The sequence below is a fragment of the Anas platyrhynchos genome, chromosome 38, assembly GCF_047663525.1.
Source record: "Anas platyrhynchos isolate ZD024472 breed Pekin duck chromosome 38, IASCAAS_PekinDuck_T2T, whole genome shotgun sequence".
NCBI lineage: Eukaryota > Metazoa > Chordata > Aves > Anseriformes > Anatidae > Anas > Anas platyrhynchos.
Window position 1 is genome coordinate 2,875,214 of NC_092626.1, and position 23,549 is coordinate 2,898,762.

The 23,549-nt window shown below is 52.2% G+C and overlaps 1 long non-coding RNA gene across 1 annotated transcript; it reads right to left on the bottom strand.

Moving 5' to 3' along the window:
- Positions 1 to 1,937: 1,937 nt before the first annotated feature.
- On the bottom strand, positions 1,938 to 3,126 carry LOC140001161 (uncharacterized). The gene is made up of 3 exons (XR_011806289.1): positions 2,989 to 3,126; positions 2,501 to 2,640; positions 1,938 to 2,073 (listed from the first exon to the last, which is right to left on the bottom strand). It is a non-coding gene; the product is annotated as an uncharacterized lncRNA (long non-coding RNA).
- Between the last annotated feature and the right edge of the window lie 20,423 nt (positions 3,127 to 23,549).

The following is a 23,549-nucleotide window of genomic DNA, read 5'->3' on the forward strand; positions in this document are numbered from 1 at the left end:
AGAGTGTCAACAGTGTTGGCCCAAGTGCCCATCACTGAGGGATGCTGCTGGTAACTGGCTGAAAGGAGGACTTTGTACCACTGACACCTTGCCCCCAAAAACATCATCCCCTTTTTCAGTCCAAATATCACCAGTGTGGCTAAAGGGAACCCCAGGAAACCATGGCAAAGGCCTTGCTAAAGTGCAGGTTCACCTCGTTCCCTTCTTTCCCCTCCCCTTCTGTTTCAGCAGTTCCTTTGGTTCCTCCAACTGCCTGAAGAAGGCTGTGGCAGGACTTTCCCTATCACATTCCCAGGGTTAGAGGTGACAATTGCAGTTCTGCCAATCCTTTTTCTTGCCCTTCCTGAAGATGCGTTTGATGCCCACATTTTTCAAGTCCCCAGAAATCTTGCTGATCCAAATGCCTGACAGCCCGGTCGAGAAAGGCGGGGTAGTGTGACATAACAGAGAGGGGCATCTGCAATGAACCTATGCAAAAGGGGTTCCAGGAATCTCACAGGGACACTGGGGGTTGTTCCTGGAATCACACAGGGCAATGGCAGGGCTGTGTGAGGTGTCCACATCTGAGCAGACCTCATACACACATGCCTTTAGAGAGAGCTCCTGCAGTCACTGCCAGAGGCTGGGAGACACCTCAGCTGTGGGGTGCCTCGCCCTGCTCTGCCCTCCTCTGAGATACCCCAGGACATGAGGAATGGGCACAGAGACCTCGGTTCAAGGAGGAACGTCCCAGAGCTGCCTTCAGGTGGCTTCCCAGGGGATGTTACTTGGCCTTGTGACGCTATCTGCCCAGCTGGCCTTCATGAGACTTCTAGGAATAGCGGATGGCCTTTGTGCTCCTTCGTGTTCATCTCTCCACACACATATGACGTGCCTGCCAGCACCAGCATTGGGTTTCTCTTTCAATGTCTCCCATGCACATACAGCAGGCCCTGCTCTTCTGGGAAATCGTATCCCTCAAGAAGCAATGAGCAATGGCCTGGCCAGCCATTGCTGAACTTACTACCCACACCTCTGAGCTTGTGATGGCACTCTCCAGAGTATGAAAAATTATTAAAAAGAAAACCTTGTTCCTGCAATGCATTCTGAGTCATATGCAGAAGACAATAGGCTTTTTTTTTTTTTTTTTTAAATATTAGTTCATCAGTTTCCTCAAGGCATCCTTGAGCTCCTGGTTCCTCATGCTGTAGATGAGTGGGTTCACTGCTGGAGGCACCACTGAGTACAGAACGGATACCACCAGGTCAAGGCATGGCGAAGAGATGGAGGGGGGCTTCAAGTAGGCAACCATGACAGTGCTAACAAACAGGGAGACCACGGCCAGGTGAGGGAGGCATGTGGAAAAGGCTTTGTGCCAGCCCTGCTCAGAGGGCATCCTCAGCACCACCCTGAAGATCTGCACATAGGAAATAACAATGAAAACAAAAGAACCAAAGACTAAGGAAAAACTGAAAACAAGTAGCTCAAATTCCCTGAGGTAGGCATCTGAGCAGGAGAGCTTGAGGATCTGGGGGATTTCACAGAAGAACTGCTCCACAGCATTGCCATGGCAGAGCGGCAGGGAAAATGTGTTGGCCATGTGCAGGACAGCTTGGAGAAAGCCACTGCCCCAGGCAGCTGCTGCCATGGTGGCACAAGCTCTGCTGCCCAGGAGGCTCCCATAGTGCAGGGGCTTGCAGATGGCAACATAGCGGTCATAGGCCATGGCAGTGAGAATTGAAAACTCTGAACCAAAGAAGAAGACGAAAAAGAGAACTTGTGCAGCACAGCCTTGATAGGAGATGGTCCTGGTGTCCCAGAGGGAATTGGCCATGGCTTTGGGGACAGTAATGGAGATGCATCCCAGGTCGAGGAGGGCGAGGTTGAGGAGGAAGAAGTACATGGGGGTGTGGAGGCGGTGGTCGCAGGCTACAGCGCTGAGGATGAGGCCGTTGCCCAGGAGGGCAGCCAGGTAGATGCCCAGGAAGAGCGCAAAGTGCAGGAGCTGCAGCTCACGCGTGTCTGCGAATGGCAGCAGGAGGAACTCGCTCACAGAGCTGCTGTTGGGCATTTTCTGACATTGAACACAGTTGTCTGTTGAAAAAGAGAAGGCAGAATAAAGTTAGAAGAGACTTCTCTGAGGAAAACATTTTGAAAGTCTTAGAGCACTCTCATCCCAAGCCTCTCTCTTTGCAGGAGAATCTTTCTGCAGCTCTACCGCTTGAGTCCCGGATGATTCTTTCTGAGGCTGACACTGGGAGCGGGGATTCCTGTGGGCTCCAGAGGAGTCCTTCCTGCTGTGAAGCATTCAGGAAGCAGGAAAAAGGGGGAAACTGAAGTTCAGTCCATTTATAAGATCCATGAACTTCGCAGTGTTGTTGCAAAGAACACCTCCCTCCAGTATAGAGCAAGGCTGATTTTCTTATGCTGAGTACAACAAGCACACTCTACTGTTTCCCAATATGTAGAGAGCTTAAAGCAGAGAAGCCCCAGTCCCACTGCAGATGGACAGAATCCTCACCTTGTCTGCAAGTGCATGAGCAGGATCTCAGCTTCTCCCTCTTTGCTAGGGCTACAGAGGCGTCACTCCAGCTGCCCACAGACAGCCAGTCAGCAGCAAGGACATGGCCTTAGTGCAGAGGTGTCTTCTCCTTGTGGCACCTGGAGAACACAAGGATGCCAAGAGAGAGCTGCATCCTGCTGGAGAGCAGCCTGAAGACCAGGAGAACACCCCATGGACAAACATGAATACTCATAAGCTGGACTGTCCCAGCATCCCAGCTCCATCCCTTCAGTGTCTGGAGGAGGCTTAGCACTTGGCTCCTGGCTGTCCAGGGGAAGCTGGGTTATGGCTCTCCATGGACTTTCTGCCAGACGTCCTCACCTCACAGTGCAATCCAGCAGCAGTCTCAAAGCCTACTGCATTGCCCACTGCCCTCCCAGAAACAAGACCCAGGAGGAGACACTTCCAGGACCTGCAGCTGCATGGCCCTGCAGCCAGACACTTACCTTGTCAAGGGCTGTGCAGATTTCTCCTGCAGGCAGCTCTCAGCATCCACCCACTCCCAACTGCCTCCAAGTCCTCTCTCCTTCTCTCCTCTCTTTGTGCCAGCTGCGGTCAGAGCCCCCAACCCTGCTGTGCTGTGCAGTGGAGCTGCTCCTGGGCAGAACTGTCTCTCTGCACCAGATCCCTCTTGCCAGGAGCAAGACTCAAAGAAAAAAGAAAGACTGGATTTGGAGACGTGGCATTTTTCAGGCTCAAGACTGGTGAACTATCCCTAATTAAACTGGTGTTTTTCAGAACTATTTTCCAACCTTTTTGCCATTTGAGTTTCTCATTGTTGGAGAAAAATATGTGAATGGCAATACTGTCTAATAAGCAATAAAATGAGAAGAGATAATGTGTTATTCAGACTCTCAAAAACAAATCTGAAAGTTGTTTTTTTGTTTGTTTGTTTTTGTTTTTTTCCCTGATGTTTTGTCTCAGTGCTAAGATGCTTGAAACAGGATCTAATCACATTCCCTGCATGGGTATGATCTTCAATGTTTCTGTTCAGATTTTTTAAAATCGTTGCAAACATCTACTGACAGTATCCATTTAGAACGTTTCTCAGATCTTTCCTGTACTGATAATTATTTGGCAGGGACCAGGACTTGCTACTACAAGACTGTTGTATACTAGGGTGAGACTACTATCAACGGAAGGAGGAATTTGTTGGCTTATCGGAAATCCAGAGGAAACCAGCTGTGAGGCCTACCATTGAACACTGCTCTATGAATGCCAAGCAACATCTAAAATGTTAAAAATAGGCTTCAATCCTTAGAACCATAGGCTTTCAAACCTCAACGTTTGTTCTAATTGTCTTGGTGTGAGAAAGCTACTGATACTCTCATTTCTTGAGTAGTTGCAGGCAGAGAAAGTCTGAGCCTCTTGCCGTGTCATGGGTTTACGTGGCAAGGTTTTGGTGTTAGGGGGCCACAGGCGTGGCTTCTGTGAGAAGGATCTAGAAGCTGCCCCATGTTTGGCAAGGGCCCCACTGCTGGCCAGAGCTGAGCCAGTAAGTGATGTTGTTTTGCGCCTCTGTGAGAGCAGATTTAGGAAAAAAAAAAAACACAACACTGCGCCACACAGCAGCTGGGAGAGTGAGAGGAGTGAGGAACAGCCTTGCAGGCGCCAAAGTCAGTGAGGAAGGAGGGGGAGAGGTGCTCCAGGCACACAGCACAAGTTCCCCTGCGGCCTGTGGTGAGGCCCATGGTGAAGCAGGCTGTCCCCCTGCAGCCCATGGAGTACCACGGTGGAGCAGGGTTCCACGCTGCAGCCCGTGGAGGAGCCCACGCAGGAGCAGGTGACCTGGTAGGAGCTGCTGCCCGTGGGGGACCTGTGCTGGAGCAGTCTGCTCCTGAGGGATGGACCCCATGGTATGAAGCCATGTGGGAGCAGTTCTGGAAGAGCTGCTGCCTGTGGGAAGCCCACGCCAGGTCAGTTCAGCAAGGCCTGCATCCTGTGGGAGGGACCCCACAGCACAGGGGACAAGAGTGATTGAGAAGGAGCGGTGGAGAAGCGCTCTAGACTGACCGAAACCCCCATTCCCCCACTCCCCTGCGCTACTCGGGGGGAGGAGGTGGAAGAGGGTGGATGGGGGGATAGGTGCTTTTGGTTTCTTTCCTTTGTTTCTCGCTTTTCTAGCTGCGTAGGAATAGGCAGTAAGTCTTACTGTCCCCCTATGCTGAGTCTGTTTTACCAGTCACAATAATTACTGCGCGTCCTCCCTGTCCTTATCTCAACCCTTGAGCCCTTTTGCTTGTGTTTTCTCCCTGTTCCTCTTTGAGGAGGGGGAGTGAGAGAGCGGTTGTGGTGGAGCTTGTCTGCCCACCTGAGTAAAATCACCACACTGTGTAAGGAGAAAAGCAAGGCAGAGTACACATACCCACACGTCAGGCGACATAGCAATCCAGCTGGCCATACTGTGACCTGTGATGTTTATGCATGTATCTACTCCTTGCTATTTTTCCCCTAAAATACTGTTCCTTTCAGGGAAAGGATTACATACTGCTTTTTCTGTTTAATCATCAACTTGGTGATGAGCTTGAGACCTTTAGAAGCTACTTAGAGAACCAGAATTTTATATCAAACTTTGACTTAAAAGTTGGACATGCAAAATCTACAGATCCAGAGGCAGATGCAGGGATAAAACTGTATGGAAACTGACTTTTAGATCAATAAAACTCACACATACTTTGTTGTTGTTATTAGTGGTTGTTATTATTAAAAGTCCATGCAATGGCCAGTCGTACAAATTGTCAACTGTCAATTGTAGAAAACTGGAGAGCGGCTAAAACTGAGCCATACAAGGAAGTAAACTTCCAAATAATAAATGCAATTACTTTTTATAAAATGAACTTTTTAATTTAATTTAATTTAATTAATTTATTTATTTTTTAAGAAATAGCTTCCTGAGTCCAATCTCTGTTTGCCAAAATATGGTCTTGAATCTAGGTTCCTCACATTGGTGTGAGTGCCTGCCTGTAATGTGCTGTGGAGGTTGGCTATTAGGCTCTGTGTGTGGCAGCAAGGTCATTTGTGAACCTCATTCACTGCAAACAGGGACATGTCAGAGAAACTATTCAAACATGTATCGTTTCTCTCTTCACACCTAGTCTCTACTTTTCATCTGCAGTCCCTTCTCATCTACTCACATTTTTCTTCCAGCACCAGTAGCAAAACAGATGGGCTCACAGGTCATGGGGAATTTATGGGGAATGCTGTTTCAAACGTGTTACTGGCCACAAGATGCTTCTTTTCCTATTGTTCAGTGAATGGGACTAGATAAAGCACTACACTTCCCTGATACAATTGCAGGTTTTTTTTCTGGCTTCATCCCTGATGAATTACTTGTATTTTGAAAATGTGTTCTTAAAGATATCTCAGATCTTTCCCTGCATTTCCTTTGGTGAAGCTTGATTCTTTTGGGCTAATTTTAATTTATTTAACGTTCAGTAAGGGTCTGATTTTATTTAACATGCACGTGCAACTTACCCCCCCAGTCTTAATGGCATTGCAACCACATGCACTGCCCTATATGTTTATTGTAATACTCCTCCCAGCTTTCATTGCATTCATCGTGTCTAGTTTATTTCTAGTCACTATATCCACATTACCCTTTTCCTGTGGCCTGAGTGGCTTTTGAGCATATTCTGTAAGGAAGCAATCCTGTATTAGTCTTATAATCATGCTTGCTTGGTAGTTTTTCCCACTAACATTTTCCTAGGAAATGTCTAGGTAATTGAACTCCTCCACTGGATCGTTACGCTGGATTCAATACAGACTTCCTTCATCTGTAAAAACATTTCCTGATATGCTTTCTCATCCTCTCCTGAAAGTCTCTGGCAAGGTCCAAGGACTAACTTTTTCCATATCTCATTCTTCAGTTTACTTCCAATAGTCCCTGTTGTGTCAGCCAAAATCCTAGTGTCATTTATTGCTGTTTATTCGGTATTCTCCCTGTACGCAAATTACTCCCTCCCTCATTACTTTTGTTTTACCTCACCCATCTGCAAACTTTATACCTTGGTAATTTTATCTCCCAGTTGATACCTTGATTTAACCAAGTCTCTGTCATTCCAATGTAATCATAATTTTCCCTCAACATATGTTTCTAATACAGCAATCTTGTTACATACATGTATGTTTCTAGCATTTGTAAAACACATTCATCCTGTTCTTTGTCCTTTATGGTCACTTTTATTTTTTGAATGTGTAGAAAGAAAGGGTTTCCGCATTGACTTAATTTACAAATTCAGTGCCCCTTTCTCTAAGCGTTAAAGTCCTTATCTTTTTTGTCTGTGTGAACTCTGCCTTCTGAGCAATAAAAGAAAATTAAGACTCTTTAAATTACTTTTCTCATCTCAGTCTGAAAGTGAAAAACTGCAAAGTCAATCTCTTTATTTTGAAGGGTTGTTAAGCCTTCTCTTTAGGTAAGAGACCTCAAACTTCTCTTCACAGAGGATTTTGAACCAGTATACCAGTAGTTAGCCTATAAGCTCAATCCTTTGCCTCCTTTATTCAGATTGCCCTTTGAAAGTTACTTAAATGGTAGACGCACGTGATTAGTTCTTTCTTTGTCAAGCAGACACTCACGCTGTCAGTCCTCACTGGCTGCCAATACCTTCAGTGTGGACTAAAATTCCTGGAAGCTTTCTGACACCCTTTCAGTATTTTGAACTTTTGTCTGGTTGAGAATTGGAATATTGATTTACTGTCTGGGTTGCTTATACCACGTGTCGTCGTTCCCCCCGCCCGCTTTTTTTTCTTCATTGTTCTCCTTTTCTGACAGAGCTAGGGTGATACAGAAGAGTTTGGATGCTTATTAATCAAAAATAAATCTAATTTTGGAAGTGGAAAACAATCACTGATCTATCTGTAAATGGCAGAGAGCTGCTCTCTAGCTATCTTGCAGCTGCCCATGGAAAGTACAAATCTGGGCTCAGAGGGCTGAAATAATTACACCCTGTTCTGTTTTGAACCAGTCTAATCTTCACTTCAGCTGCTGCTGCCTAAACACAGGGCAGCACCTTAACAATCCAAATGGCTGATTACATGATATATTTACCACTTTTCCTAATCTGAGAAAAGCGCAGTTCAAAAATATGTGTTTCTTAGTTGAATAAAGCCGGAAGAAAAGTGATTCTTCCGTAACTCAGTTTTATAGCTTCGCTCTTCCTTTCCTCCTTTCTCACTTTCACTGTGTCCTATTGTCAGCTGTTCCTCTCCAGTTGCCTTATTTTACAGCTGTTGCTTCCCACTTCTTTTGATATATTTCCCTATAACCCATGTCTACATCTGCACACCAACCTTCTCTTTTCTAGCTAACCGGAGACATATTTCACTGCAGTTCTGTGAGCTGCATGGGCTATTATGATTCTGCCAGCTGATGAAGATTGACCTGCTGTAGAGGGAATGAAAAACTGGGACGTCTTTTCATTCTTCCTGTCAGTAAAACAGCTGCTTCTAAGCCTTCCATTAAGAAAAATAATAATAAAAAAAATCCACCATATTATATTACAGTAAAACTACAAAGTGCAGGGAGATTGATTTAGGCAACATGTGTTTATCCAGATTGGAACATACTTCGAAGTCTGAGGGTGAGGGCCTCATGCTTCAAAGAGCTCTAAGGATTTATGGAACAGTCTGAGAGTGCCGTGTGAACCCATCAGCGTGGACACAGATCTTGGAATCTAGATGTTGGTGTTTGACACATGAATGAACACATGAAACATAAGTAACACTGATCCCTGTTTGAAGGAGATGAGCCTTTGATGAGTGGAAGTGGTTTTATTTTGCTGTATCATGGGATAGAGAGCATGGGAAGCAGTGCATCACTAGTTAGTTCAGAAGTGACTGATAGATAGGGTGGACCTTGCTAGCTCTTGTGCAATCTGTTTGCTACTCAGAGAACTCCTTTCTTTCTGCAGTGAGATATATCTTCCTCAGAAGTAAATGGAATCTAGTTATTTGTGGGCTGAAATAAGAACAAATTGAAATATAGAAAGAACTGTGCCTAGATCAGCAGAGCAATGAAGAAAAAGTCCAAGAGAGGAAAAAGTGTATCACAGCATAAGAGAGGAAAAAGGTAATTCAGAATGCAAGCGAATGCATGTAGGAGAAGAAACTAAACAAAATTACACAAAACTATAGAAGAAATAGATTAAGAATATAGAAGTAAAAGATAAGTAATAGAGAGTGAAAACATGCTTACACCAAGAAAACTGTGTTTAAAAACATGCATTTACCTAACTTAGTACTTTAACTTGCAAAATAACATGGCCTCAGTGCCAAAGATCACTTGACTACTGTTAGCTTGTGCAGCACTAAAAGCATAAGCATGTCAATTGCTTATTTGCATGATTTTTCATATTCTAAGAGTTGATATGGAAATGATCCGTTCTGTATCAGTACAATTTCTGAACACTTGAAAAGAGATACTGTGGCTTACCCTTCAGAAGAGAATCTCGAGAGCCGAGTCCAGGGGGACAATCACTTCCCTAGCCCTGCTGGCCACACTGCTTCTTATTCCAGCCAGGATGCTCTTGGCCTTCCTGGCCACCTGAGCACACTGCTGGCTCATATTCAGCCGACTAGCCACCATCACTCCCAGGTCCTTCTCTGCCTGGCAGCTCTCCAACCACTCATCTCCCAGCCTGTAGCTCTGCTTGGGGTTATTGAGCCCCAGGTGGAGGACCCGGCACTTGGCCTTGTTGAACTTCATGCAGTTGGCCTCAGCCCATTGGTCCAGCCTATCCAGATCCTCCTGCAGAGCCTTCCTACCCTCGAGCAGATCGACACATGCACCTAACTTGGAGTCATCTGCAAGATCACTGAAGGTGCACTCGATCCCCTCATTCAGATCATCGATAAAGATATTAAAGAGGACTGGCCCTAGTAGTGAGCCCTGGGGAACTCCATTAGTGACCGGCCTCCTACTGGCTTTAACTCCAGATAAATGTAACTGGATTACAACAGCAGGCATGTTTCTAGCCACACGTGCCTTTTTCCAGAGAGAAAGCTGAAGAACATGGCAACCCACAGCCTGCTGCACCCTGAGGGGCAAGGGCAGAGCAAAGCCCAGGCTGGCACAACACAAAGCGTTGGGGACGGCCATGGCTCCGGAATGCTGGCCCCAGCGGCGGTTGGGCGGTTGGGCAGGCCTGTAACAGCTGCCCGTGCTGACGGGGAGGCTGCTCGGCTGCCTGCTCCTCCCGCTCAAGTGTCCGCTCCAGACACAACCTCAAGCAGAAGGAGTCAGCTTCTTTTTCCTCTCTCTTCAAGCAGGACGGTGACACGATTGGGTCAGGACGAGAGTGACCTCTGCATGAGGATGACGGGACACGGGCAGCATCAGTGAGTCACTAGATACTCTTGAGCAGAGAGGCAGGGGCTGCCCATGGTCACAGGGAGGTGCTGCTTTGTTTTGTGCTTCTTCTCTTTCAGCCAGACACACACAGCGATGAGACCAGACCACGGCAAACTCCTAGCCTCTCTGCCCTCGACAACTGAGCTGGAAGGAAGAGCTGCCAACGCTCTCCAGGACAGGTAGGATCGCCCCAACCCACACCCACGAGGCTCTAACTGCAAGCAGGATGGTGACACGATCGGGGTAGGACAGCAGTGACTGCTCCATGAGGACGATGGGACAGGGAGAGCCTCGGTGAGTCCTGGTAGACCCTTGGGCACAGAGGCAGGGTCTTCCTATGATCACAGAGGGATGCTGCTCCGTTTGTTCTGTCTGTTATTAAAGCCAGACACACACAGCGATGGGATGAGGCCAAGGCACAATCCTGGCTTGTCTCCCATTGAGAAGTCAGGTGGAAGGAAGTTCCAGCGCTCTCCAGGACAGGTAAGATCTTCCCAACCCACACCCACCAGGCACTAACAGCAAGCAGGAAGGTGACACGCTCGGTCCAGGAGGGCAGTGACCACTCCATGAGGACGATGGGACAGGGACAGCTTTGGTGAGTTGCTAGAGACCCTTGGGCACAGAGGCAGGGGCTGCCCATGTTAAGAAGGATGCTGCTCTGTCTCTTGGTGCTTCTGTTTCAGCCAGAAACACAGAGCGATAGAACCAGACCACGGCACAATCCTGGCCGCTCTCCCCTTGAGAAGTCAGCTGTAAGGAAGAGCTGCCAACGCTCTCCAGGACAGGTAAGATTGCCCCAACCCACACCCACCGGGTACTAACAGCAAGGAGGACGGTGACATGATCGGGATAGGACGGGAGTGGTCCCTGTATCAGGATGATGGAACAATGACAGCCTCGGTGAGTCTCTGGAGACCGTCGGGCACAGAAGTAGGGGCAGCCTGTGCTCTGAAGAGGATGCTTCTCCATTTGTTGGTTCTTCTTTTTCAGCCAGAATTTCACGGCGATTGCACCAGACCATGTCAAAATCCTTGCCGCTCTCCCCTTGAGAAGTCTTCTTGAATAAGAGCTGCCATCACACTCCAGGACAGGTAAGATTGCCCCAAAACACACCCAGCAGGCTCTGACTGCAAGCAGGACGGTGACATGATCGAGGTAGAAAGGGAGTGATCGCTGCATGAGGTTGACGGAACAATGACAGCCTCGGTGAGTTGCGGTAAAGCCTCGGGCAGAGAGGCAGGGGCTGCCCGTGTTCACAGAGGGATGCTGCTCTGTCTCTTGGTGCTTCTCTTTCAGCCAGAAACACCCAGCGATGGAACCAGACCACGGCACAATCCTGGCCTCTCTCCACTTGAGAAGACTTCTGGGAGGAAGAGCTGCCAAGACTCTCCAGGACAGGTAAGACTGCCCCAAAACACACCCCAGCATGGTCTCATATCAAGCAGGACAGTGACACGCTTGGGCCAGGACGGGAGTGAGCGCTCCATCAGGATGACAGGAGATGGATTGACATGGTGAGACACTCGAGGTTGTTGGGCACAGAGGCAGGGTCAGCCCCTTGTCACACGGGGATGCTGCTCCGTTTGTTCTTTCTCTTATTAAAGCCAGACACACAGAGCGATGGGAAGCAGACAACGGCACAATTGTGGCAACTCTCCCTTTGAGAGGACATCTGGAAGGAACTTCCAGCGCTCCCCAGTAAGAGTAAGATCTCCCCAACCCACATCCACCACTGTTCACAGAAAGCAGGAATGTGACACGATCAGGCTAGGATGGCAGTGACCGCTCCATGGAAACGACGGAACACGGAAAGCCTCGGTGAGTCACTAGAGACCCTTGGGCACAGAGGCAGGGGCTCCCCGTGTTCACAGAGGGATGCTGCTCTGTCTCGTGGTGCTTCTCTTTTAGCCAGTAATGTACAGCAATGGAACCAGAGAATGGCAGGCGACCCTTGGGCACTCAGGCAAACGCTGCCCATGGTTACAGATGCTGCTCTGTTTGGTGCTTTTCCTCTTTCAGACAGGAACACACCTAGGGATGAGAGCAGACCACGGCACACTGCTGGCCTCTCTCGTTTTGAGAGCTCAGCCAGAAAGGATGCCAGCACTCTCCAGGACAGATAAGACAGCCCCAAGCCATTCCCCACTGTGGTGTCACGCTCGGACCAGGAGTGCAGTGACCGCTCAATTAGGATGATGGAACAGATATGGCATCGGTGAGTCGCTGGAGACCCTCGTGCACAGAAGTAGGGGCAGCCTGTGGTCTCAGGGGGATGCTGCTCCGTTTGGTGCTTCTCCTTTTGCAGCCAGATTCACACAGCGATGGGACAAAACCACAGCACGCTCCTGGCCACTCTCCCCATGAGAACTCAGCTGGACGGAAGAGCTGCCAACACTCTACCTGACAGGTAAGATCACCCCAAGCTACACCCCCGATGGTCCACAGCAAGCAGGAAGCTGACAGAATGGGGGCAGGACGGCAGTGAATGCTGCATCAGGAAGACGGAACACAGACAGGCTCGGTGAGTCACTAGATACTCTTGAGCAGAGAGGCAGGGGCTGCCCATGCTCACAGGGAGGTGCTGCTTTGTTTTGTGCTTCTTCTCTTTCAGCCAGACACACACAGGATTGCCTCCAGACCACGGCACAATCCTGGCCTCTCTGCCCTTGAGAAGTCAGCTGTTAGGAACTTGCAGCGCTCTCTAGGACAGTTCAGATCTCCCCAACCAAAGCCCAGCAGGCTGGCCGTTGCTGCTCTGTTTGGTGCTTTTCCTCTTTCAGCCAGAAACGGCACAATCCTGGCGTCTCTGCCCTCGAGCACTCATCGGCGAGGAAGAGCTGCCAACGCTCCCTAGGACAATTAAAATCGCCCCAACCCACACCCACCAGCCTCTAACAGTAAGCAGGAAGGTGACACGCTCGGGCCAGGAGGGCTGTGACTGCTCCATGAGGATGATGGAACAGGGACAGCTTTGGTGAGTCGCTAGAGACCCTTGGGCACAGAGGCAGGGGCTTCCTGTGTTCACAGAGGGATGCTGCTCTGTTTCGTGATTCTCCTTTTGCAGCCAGATTCACACAGCGATGGGACCAAACCACAGCACACTCCTGGCTACCTTCCCCTTGAGAAATGTGCTTTAAAGAAGAGCTCCAAGCACTCTATAGGACAGGTAAGATCGCCCCAACCTCCAGCTGCGATGGTCCACGCAGGAAGCTGACAGGACTGGGGCAGGATGACAGTGAATGCTGCATCAGGAAGAAGGGATATAGACAGCGTCGGTGAGTCGCTAGATACTCTTAAGCAGAGAGGCAGGGACTGCCCATGCTCACAGGGGATTGCTGCTCCATTTGTTGCTTTTCCTCTTTCAGCCAGAAACGGCACAATCCTTGCCTCTCTGCCCTTGAGCACTATGCTGGACGGTAGAGCTGCCAACGCTCTCCAGGGCATGTACATGTAAGATCGCCCCAACCCACATCCACCTGCCTCTACCAAAAAGCAGGAGGGTGTCACGCTCGGGCCAGGAGGGCAGTGACTGCTCCATGAGGACGACGGGACAAGGACGGCCTCGGTGAGTCGCTGGAGGCCCTCGGGCACAGAGGAAGGGGTAGCCCGTGTCGACAGAGGGATGCTGCTGCGTTTGGTGCTGCTTCTCTTTCAGCCAGAATCACACGGCGATTGGACCAGACCACGGCACAATCCTGGCTGCTCTCCCGTTGAGAAGTCAGCTGGAATAAAAGCTGCCAATGCTCTCTGGGACAGGTAAGCAGTCTGCCTAATTGTTTCTGTAGCAAGCTCCTCATCTTTTATTATTGAATTACGATCATATGGAATAATACTAATCTTAATACCTAGAATTTCTCATCAATCACTATAAAATACTTAATGTACAGTCATCCTTTTGTGAGGATAAACCAGTGAGGTAAACCTGACTGCAGACATACGAGATGAGGAGCTTGCTTTGCTGTTTGGAAAATTGCTGCATGTTTTCTCCTTGTTAGTTTTCAAATAAGGAAAAACCCTTCTGTGTGCAGCCAGGTCTCTAAGGAAAGCAGGTGGGAGCTGGTGCAAAGGGGCTGTAACATGCAGCTGCAGACTTCAGTGCAGAAGTGTGGTGTAAGGAAAAGTGATGCAAGCGCCAGGTGGCCAATGAGAGAAATGTCAGGGTTGGGGTGGTGAGGAGCAAGGTTGTCCACGCGCTGTCAGACCTCAAGAGTCTGCTTTTCCTCCCGTATTTTTGCATGTGCATGTGCATGTGCTAAGCCCCTCCCTCCGCTGCTGGCCACGCTGCTTTTGATGGAGCCCAGGAGGCAGTTGGTCTTCTGGGCTGCAAGCACGCGCTGCTGGCTCATGTCGAGCTGCTCATCCAACAGAACCCCCAAATCCCTCTCCACAGGGCTGCTGTCAGGGAGTTCTTCTTGTGCCTGCTATTGCTCTGACACAGGTGCAGCACCTTTTGTTTGGACTTGTTGAAGCCAGGCACCCCCTGGCACCAAACCGCCCGCTGGGAGCAGCTGCAGAGCTGCAGGCCTGCGGCTGGGCAGCACGCGCTGTCAGGGGGAGCGCAGCAGTGGGGCCGGGCACCAGGGGAGGGGAGCGCCGAGACGAACACCCCAGCCCTCCTGGCGAAGGGCAGCATCGCCGTGCCCCAACCCCACCAGACCTCACAGCGGGCACGCGAGGAGGCGGTGGGCACAGCAGCAGGAAGAGGGGGAGATGGCAGCAGGGGTGTGGATGGCACCACCAAATAAATTGTTAGCTACACTGAGACTTTATATATATATGATTTATTTTCTACATTGTATAGATGTATTTGCTGAGGGCCTTCCGTGTGCCCCATCCGCTGGCCCGGCCCTGTTGTTGCCAGCTCCTAGGGCGCTGCCCTAGTGTTGCCGGCGGGGTGGCCTCTTCTTGGCTGCTGGAGAAGAGGCCTGGGAGGTGGGGGCCCTCCTCTTCGGGGCTCGCCGGGGCCCCCTTTGGGGATGGTCCCTGCCCTGTTCTGCTGTGGAGGGTCCAGGCACAGCCTCTGGTGTCTCCTCCTGGGGCGCTTCTTGGTTCCCCGGGTCCTGAACCAGGCTGGAGGGGGGCAGGCCGGGACCCCCTTGAAGGGCAGCACTGGAGCTGCCCGCGACTTGGTCCGTGCTGGCTCCAGCAGCGTTGTTGGAGGGCTCTGGACCAGGACCAGCAGTCCCCTGTCAGGAGCCAGAAGGCCTGGGGGCAGCTGCGGGGCTGCCTGCCTGTCCCATGGCAGCACGGGAGCCCTCCAGGCCCAGCAGGCGGTGGGCCACCCAGCTGCACCGCTGCACCGTGATGCTGATGAGCTGGTGCACAAAGGTGGCTGCGTGGTCCGCCATGGAAAGCTGCAGCAGCTGGACCAGGCGATCTTCATCCAGCCCCAGGAGGCCCAGGGCGGAGGTGAGGAGGTCTTCCACCATTTGCGCCTCCGCGTGATCAGCCCCATGGATGCGCCCCAGCTCCTGGCGCAGCCAGGGCAGCACGGGACGGATCAGAGTTGGGTGGTCTCGCAAAAGGGAGGCCCAGACTTCAGGCTGGAGGCCTCCCACAAGAGCCGGCCCTGCAGCTGATGGCGCAGATGCTGCAGGGTGGTGACGGGGGCCGGTGGTGGCTGCGTGGCCACGAGCTCTCCCAGCCGGCTGGGCCACGAGGGATGCCTCTGCCGGCGGTGGGATGACGACCTCCTCAAATTTGTTGTCTGCCCGCACCGAGTGTATGATGGAGCTGACCCTCCTCTTGCAGAGGGGGCACTCGGGCTTGCTCTCCATCCACTGCTGGATGCACTGGAAGCAAAACTGGTGGAGACATGGCATCACGTAGCCCGCGTTGTCCCAGGTGTCAAGACAAATGGGGCAGCGGCTCTCCAGTGCCGTGGCCATGCTCTCCAGCTGCTGCAGTGGGCTGCGTGGAGCAGGGGATGAGGGGCTGCTCCTCCTCACCAGCGCTGCAGCAGCAGCAGCAGCTGTCACGCTGCAAAAGGCAGAGAAGAGGCCACGGTCATCGGCTGCTCTAGGGGCAGCTGGAAGAGCTGTGCAGGTCCCCAGAGGAGGAAACCCTTCCAGCTGCCCAGGGGGAGGTGTCCCTGCAGTGCTCACCTCTGCTGCTGCGAGCGCTCCTCCTGGGTCTCCCGACGGCCCAAACGACGCAGGACCGTGGAAGAAGCTCCGATGGCTCTGGGAAGGGCACTGAGAGCTGCTGCAGCAACTCCCAGGGCACGACACCAGCACCAAGGCCAACCTCGCTCCTCACTCCAGACCTCACGTAACCGCTCAGCCGGAGTGCGGGCACTAGCCGGCGGGGTGGGACTCTGCACCCACATATAAGCAGTGAGGGCCACGCAGTCACAATCCATTGCTCACTGACATCACAGTCCATCGCTTGGAGACGCCACCAGCTACCCGTAGGAGATATGCCAATGGCCCATCCTCACCTCGGCAGCTCTCTGGCCCCAGATTCTGAGGCCTCCCGCAATGCTCGTGTCCACTTCATGCCCCCCAACTTTTGTCTTGTCCTGGGCAAGAGTCTGCTTTTCCTCCCGATGGACATCTCCATTGGAGAAGAGCTGGATTAATATCAATAGAAGAAAGATACTCAAAACTGAAATGTAATAAAATTCACCCTTTAAAATGAGAGGAGACATTTATTAGGTGCTTTTTGAAATCTTCCTCCTTAACTACACTATGAAAGCTCTCCAATTAATTCTCCAAGTCTTGAAGACTTAAATAAAACTATGGAAGACATATGTTTGCTTAGGAGTTTCCGCCTTTTAATGAGTTCCATGGTGGATTTTGGTGCTTAGTCTGTGAATGTCAGGTACTGAGAGGAGAATGATGCGCATTGAACCATCGGACATTGGTCCATTTTTCCTCTTGGGAAACACAAAGACAAGTGTGAGGCCTGAATATGTTTTGAACACAATGTTTAGTCCCACCCTCAGGAGACCTCTTGCCTGGGAGTGTTGTTCTGAGGATATTTTCCTGCTACAGGTGTCTCTGCACACTTACTTGCAGGCTCAGGAAAGGCTGGTGTGGCTAGCTTTGGGCCTCACTAGTGGACAGGCACGATCAGACAGCCTGTTCTTCACTCTGACATTTGGCAAGCCCCAGAGCATTAGACAATAACAGCGAGGGGAATTTTTGTAAATGAAGAGCTAAAGTCTGACTTTAAGGAGAAATTACATGACCCGGAGAGCAGGCTGGGGACAGCCAATGAGATATCTCTGTGGTTGGTGCAGGCCGCACACAGACGTACAGGCACTGACAGAATGAGAGCAGGATGCAGACATCGCCCTGACCATACAGTCACAGCATCCTGCTGGCTGGTAGGGCCCTCTGAAAGGCAACAAAGCCAAGGCTTTGCTCAGAGTTCCCACAGAACTGTTGAGCTGTGGAGAATGACCTCTTTTCAAAACTATTTCTCAGAGCAGTGCAAAGTGCTACATCATGGGAGGAAAAAATACATGAACCGGGGCCAGCCAGCTAAAAGATGTCTTTGCAGACAAGGATGCAGGTATCCTGCTGGATAAGAAGTTGTACATGATCCAGCAATGTGACCTTGCTCTAATGAAGTCTGGTGGTATTCTGGGCTGCACTGGTAAGCATGTTGCCAGCAGGTTGGAGGAGGTGATCCTTCCCCTCTCCTCAGCACTGCTGAAGCCATACGTGCAGTACTGTGTCCAGTTCTGGAGTGCCCAGTACAAGAGAGACCTACACATCCTGGAGAGTCCAATGTGGAGCCATCAAGATGGTGAGGGGACTGGAGCACCTCTTCTGCGAGGAGAGGCTGAGAGCTGGGACTGTTCAGCCTGGAGGAGGCTCAAGGGGCATCATATCAATGGCAATAAATGCCACGGAAGGTGAGGAGGTGAAACTGGTGCTGCTGTCCAGGGAACGTGAAGTGACTTCTCCCCTTGAGAAGTCTTCTTGAATAAGAGCTGCCATCACACTCCAGGACAGGTAAGATTGCCCCAAAACACACCCAGCAGGCTCTGACTGCAAGCAGAACGGTGACATGATCGAGGTAGAAAGGGAGTGATCGCTGCATGAGGTTGACGGAACAATGACAGCCTCGGTGAGTTGCGGTAAAGCCTCGGGCAGAGAGGCAGGGGCTGCCCGTGTTCACAGAGGGATGCTGCTCTGTCTCTTGGTGCTTCTCTTTCAGCCAGAAACACCCAGCGATGGAACCAGACCACGGCACAATCCTGGCCTCTCTCCACTTGAGAAGACTTCTGGGAGGAAGAGCTGCCAAGACTCTCCAGGACAGGTAAGATTGCCCCAAAACACACCCCAGCATGGTCTCATATCAAGCAGGACAGTGACACGCTTGGGCCAGGACGGGAGTGAGCGCTCCATCAGGATGACAGGAGATGGATTGACATGGTGAGACACTCGAGGTTGTTGGGCACAGAGGCAGGGTCAGCCCCTTGTCACACGGGGATGCTGCTCCGTTTGTTCTTTCTCTTATTAAAGCCAGACACACAGAGCGATGGGAAGCAGACAACGGCACAATTGTGGCGACTCTCCCTTTGAGAGGACATCTGGAAGGAACTTCCAGCGCTCCCCAGTAAGAGTAAGATCTCCCCAACCCACATCCACCACTGTTCACAGAAAGCAGGAATGTGACACGATCAGGCTAGGATGGCAGTGACCGCTCCATGGAAACGACGGAACACGGAAAGCCTCGGTGAGTCACTAGAGACCCTTGGGCACAGAGGCAGGGGCTCCCCGTGTTCACAGAGGGATGCTGCTCTGTCTCGTGGTGCTTCTCTTTTAGCCAGTAATGTACAGCAATGGAACCAGAGAATGGCAGGCGACCCTTGGGCACTCAGGCAAACGCTGCCCATGGTTACAGATGCTGCTCTGTTTGGTGCTTTTCCTCTTTCAGACAGGAACACACCTAGGGATGAGAGCAGACCACGGCACACTGCTGGCCTCTCTCGTTTTGAGAGCTCAGCCAGAAAGGATGCCAGCACTCTCCAGGACAGATAAGACAGCCCCAAGCCATTCCCCACTGTGGTGTCACGCTCGGACCAGGAGTGCAGTGACCGCTCAATTAGGATGATGGAACAGATATGGCATCGGTGAGTCGCTGGAGACCCTCGTGCACAGAAGTAGGGGCAGCCTGTGGTCTCAGGGGGATGCTGCTCCGTTTGGTGCTTCTCCTTTTATAGCCAGATTCACACAGCGATGGGACAAAACCACAGCACGCTCCTGGCCACTCTCCCCATGAGAACTCAGCTGGACGGAAGAGCTGCCAACACTCTACCTGACAGGTAAGATCACCCCAAGCTACACCCCCGATGGTCCACAGCAAGCAGGAAGCTGACAGAATGGGGGCAGGACGGCAGTGAATGCTGCATCAGGAAGACGGAACACAGACAGGCTCGGTGAGTCACTAGATACTCTTGAGCAGAGAGGCAGGGGCTGCCCATGCTCACAGGGAGGTGCTGCTTTGTTTTGTGCTTCTTCTCTTTCAGCCAGACACACACAGGATTGCCTCCAGACCACGGCACAATCCTGGCCTCTCTGCCCTTGAGAAGTCAGCTGTTAGGAACTTGCAGCGCTCTCTAGGACAGTTCAGATCTCCCCAACCAAAGCCCAGCAGGCTGGCCGTTGCTGCTCTGTTTGGTGCTTTTCCTCTTTCAGCCAGAAACGGCACAATCCTGGCGTCTCTGCCCTCGAGCACTCATCGGCGAGGAAGAGCTGCCAACGCTCCCTAGGACAATTAAAATCGCCCCAACCCACACCCACCAGCCTCTAACAGTAAGCAGGAAGGTGACACGCTCGGGCCAGGAGGGCTGTGACTGCTCCATGAGGATGATGGAACAGGGACAGCTTTGGTGAGTCGCTAGAGACCCTTGGGCACAGAGGCAGGGGCTTCCTGTGTTCACAGAGGGATGCTGCTCTGTTTCATGATTCTCCTTTTGCAGCCAGATTCACACAGCGATGGGACCAAACCACAGCACACTCCTGGCTACCTTCCCCTTGAGAAATGTGCTTTAAAGAAGAGCTCCAAGCACTCTATAGGACAGGTAAGATCGCCCCAACCTCCAGCTGCGATGGTCCACGCAGGAAGCTGACAGGACTGGGGCAGGATGACAGTGAATGCTGCATCAGGAAGAAGGGATATAGACAGCGTCGGTGAGTCGCTAGATACTCTTAAGCAGAGAGGCAGGGACTGCCCATGCTCACAGGGGATTGCTGCTCCATTTGTTGCTTTTCCTCTTTCAGCCAGAAACGGCACAATCCTTGCCTCTCTGCCCTTGAGCACTATGCTGGACGGTAGAGCTGCCAACGCTCTCCAGGGCATGTACATGTAAGATCGCCCCAACCCACATCCACCTGCCTCTACCAAAAAGCAGGAGGGTGTCACGCTCGGGCCAGGAGGGCAGTGACTGCTCCATGAGGACGACGGGACAAGGACGGCCTCGGTGAGTCGCTGGAGGCCCTCGGGCACAGAGGAAGGGGTAGCCCGTGTCGACAGAGGGATGCTGCTGCGTTTGGTGCTGCTTCTCTTTCAGCCAGAATCACACGGCGATTGGACCAGACCACGGCACAATCCTGGCTGCTCTCCCGTTGAGAAGTCAGCTGGAATAAAAGCTGCCAATGCTCTCTGGGACAGGTAAGCAGTCTGCCTAATTGTTTCTGTAGCAAGCTCCTCATCTTTTATTATTGAATTACGATCATATGGAATAATACTAATCTTAATACCTAGAATTTCTCATCAATCACTATAAAATACTTAATGTACAGTCATCCTTTTGTGAGGATAAACCAGTGAGGTAAACCTGACTGCAGACATACGAGATGAGGAGCTTGCTTTGCTGTTTGGAAAATTGCTGCATGTTTTCTCCTTGTTAGTTTTCAAATAAGGAAAAACCCTTCTGTGTGCAGCCAGGTCTCTAAGGAAAGCAGGTGGGAGCTGGTGCAAAGGGGCTGTAACATGCAGCTGCAGACTTCAGTGCAGAAGTGTGGTGTAAGGAAAAGTGATGCAAGCGCCAGGTGGCCAATGAGAGAAATGTCAGGGTTGGGGTGGTGAGGAGCAAGGTTGTCCACGCGCTGTCAGACCTCAAGAGTCTGCTTTTCCTCCCGTATTTTTGCATGTGCATGTGCATGTGCTAAGCCCCTCCCTCCGCTGCTGGCCACGCTGCTTTTGATGGAGCCCAGGAGGCAGTTGGTCTTCTGGGCTGCAAGCACGCGCTGCTGGCTCATGTCGAGCTGCTCATCCAACAGAACCCCCAAATCCCTCTCCACAGGGCTGCTGTCAGGGAGTTCTTCTTGTGCCTGCTATTGCTCTGACACAGGTGCAGCACCTTTTGTTTGGACTTGTTGAAGCCAGGCACCCCCTGGCACCAAACCGCCCGCTGGGAGCAGCTGCAGAGCTGCAGGCCTGCGGCTGGGCAGCACGCGCTGTCAGGGGGAGCGCAGCAGTGGGGCCGGGCACCAGGGGAGGGGAGCGCCGAGACGAACACCCCAGCCCTCCTGGCGAAGGGCAGCATCGCCGTGCCCCAACCCCACCAGACCTCACAGCGGGCACGCGAGGAGGCGGTGGGCACAGCAGCAGGAAGAGGGGGAGATGGCAGCAGGGGTGTGGATGGCACCACCAAATAAATTGTTAGCTACACTGAGACTTTATATATATATGATTTATTTTCTACATTGTATAGATGTATTTGCTGAGGGCCTTCCGTGTGCCCCATCCGCTGGCCCGGCCCTGTTGTTGCCAGCTCCTAGGGCGCTGCCCTAGTGTTGCCGGCGGGGTGGCCTCTTCTTGGCTGCTGGAGAAGAGGCCTGGGAGGTGGGGGCCCTCCTCTTCGGGGCTCGCCGGGGCCCCCTTTGGGGATGGTCCCTGCCCTGTTCTGCTGTGGAGGGTCCAGGCACAGCCTCTGGTGTCTCCTCCTGGGGCGCTTCTTGGTTCCCCGGGTCCTGAACCAGGCTGGAGGGGGGCAGGCCGGGACCCCCTTGAAGGGCAGCACTGGAGCTGCCCGCGACTTGGTCCGTGCTGGCTCCAGCAGCGTTGTTGGAGGGCTCTGGACCAGGACCAGCAGTCCCCTGTCGGGAGCCAGAAGGCCTGGGGGCAGCTGCGGGGCTGCCTGCCTGTCCCATGGCAGCACGGGAGCCCTCCAGGCCCAGCAGGCGGTGGGCCACCCAGCTGCACCGCTGCACCGTGATGCTGATGAGCTGGTGCACAAAGGTGGCTGCGTGGTCCGCCATGGAAAGCTGCAGCAGCTGGACCAGGCGATCTTCATCCAGCCCCAGGAGGCCCAGGGCGGAGGTGAGGAGGTCTTCCACCATTTGCGCCTCCGCGTGATCAGCCCCATGGATGCGCCCCAGCTCCTGGCGCAGCCAGGGCAGCACGGGACGGATCAGAGTTGGGTGGTCTCGCAAAAGGGAGGCCCAGACTTCAGGCTGGAGGCCTCCCACAAGAGCCGGCCCTGCAGCTGATGGCGCAGATGCTGCAGGGTGGTGACGGGGGCCGGTGGTGGCTGCGTGGCCACGAGCTCTCCCAGCCGGCTGGGCCACGAGGGATGCCTCTGCCGGCGGTGGGATGACGACCTCCTCAAATTTGTTGTCTGCCCGCACCGAGTGTATGATGGAGCTGACCCTCCTCTTGCAGAGGGGGCACTCGGGCTTGCTCTCCATCCACTGCTGGATGCACTGGAAGCAAAACTGGTGGAGACATGGCATCACGTAGCCCGCGTTGTCCCAGGTGTCAAGACAAATGGGGCAGCGGCTCTCCAGTGCCGTGGCCATGCTCTCCAGCTGCTGCAGTGGGCTGCGTGGAGCAGGGGATGAGGGGCTGCTCCTCCTCACCAGCGCTGCAGCAGCAGCAGCAGCTGTCACGCTGCAAAAGGCAGAGAAGAGGCCACGGTCATCGGCTGCTCTAGGGGCAGCTGGAAGAGCTGTGCAGGTCCCCAGAGGAGGAAACCCTTCCAGCTGCCCAGGGGGAGGTGTCCCTGCAGTGCTCACCTCTGCTGCTGCGAGCGCTCCTCCTGGGTCTCCCGACGGCCCAAACGACGCAGGACCGTGGAAGAAGCTCCGATGGCTCTGGGAAGGGCACTGAGAGCTGCTGCAGCAACTCCCAGGGCACGACACCAGCACCAAGGCCAACCTCGCTCCTCACTCCAGACCTCACGTAACCGCTCAGCCGGAGTGCGGGCACTAGCCGGCGGGGTGGGACTCTGCACCCACATATAAGCAGTGAGGGCCACGCAGTCACAATCCATTGCTCACTGACATCACAGTCCATCGCTTGGAGACGCCACCAGCTACCCGTAGGAGATATGCCAATGGCCCATCCTCACCTCGGCAGCTCTCTGGCCCCAGATTCTGAGGCCTCCCGCAATGCTCGTGTCCACTTCATGCCCCCCAACTTTTGTCTTGTCCTGGGCAAGAGTCTGCTTTTCCTCCCGATGGACATCTCCATTGGAGAAGAGCTGGATTAATATCAATAGAAGAAAGATACTCAAAACTGAAATGTAATAAAATTCACCCTTTAAAATGAGAGGAGACATTTATTAGGTGCTTTTTGAAATCTTCCTCCTTAACTACACTATGAAAGCTCTCCAATTAATTCTCCAAGTCTTGAAGACTTAAATAAAACTATGGAAGACATATGTTTGCTTAGGAGTTTCCGCCTTTTAATGAG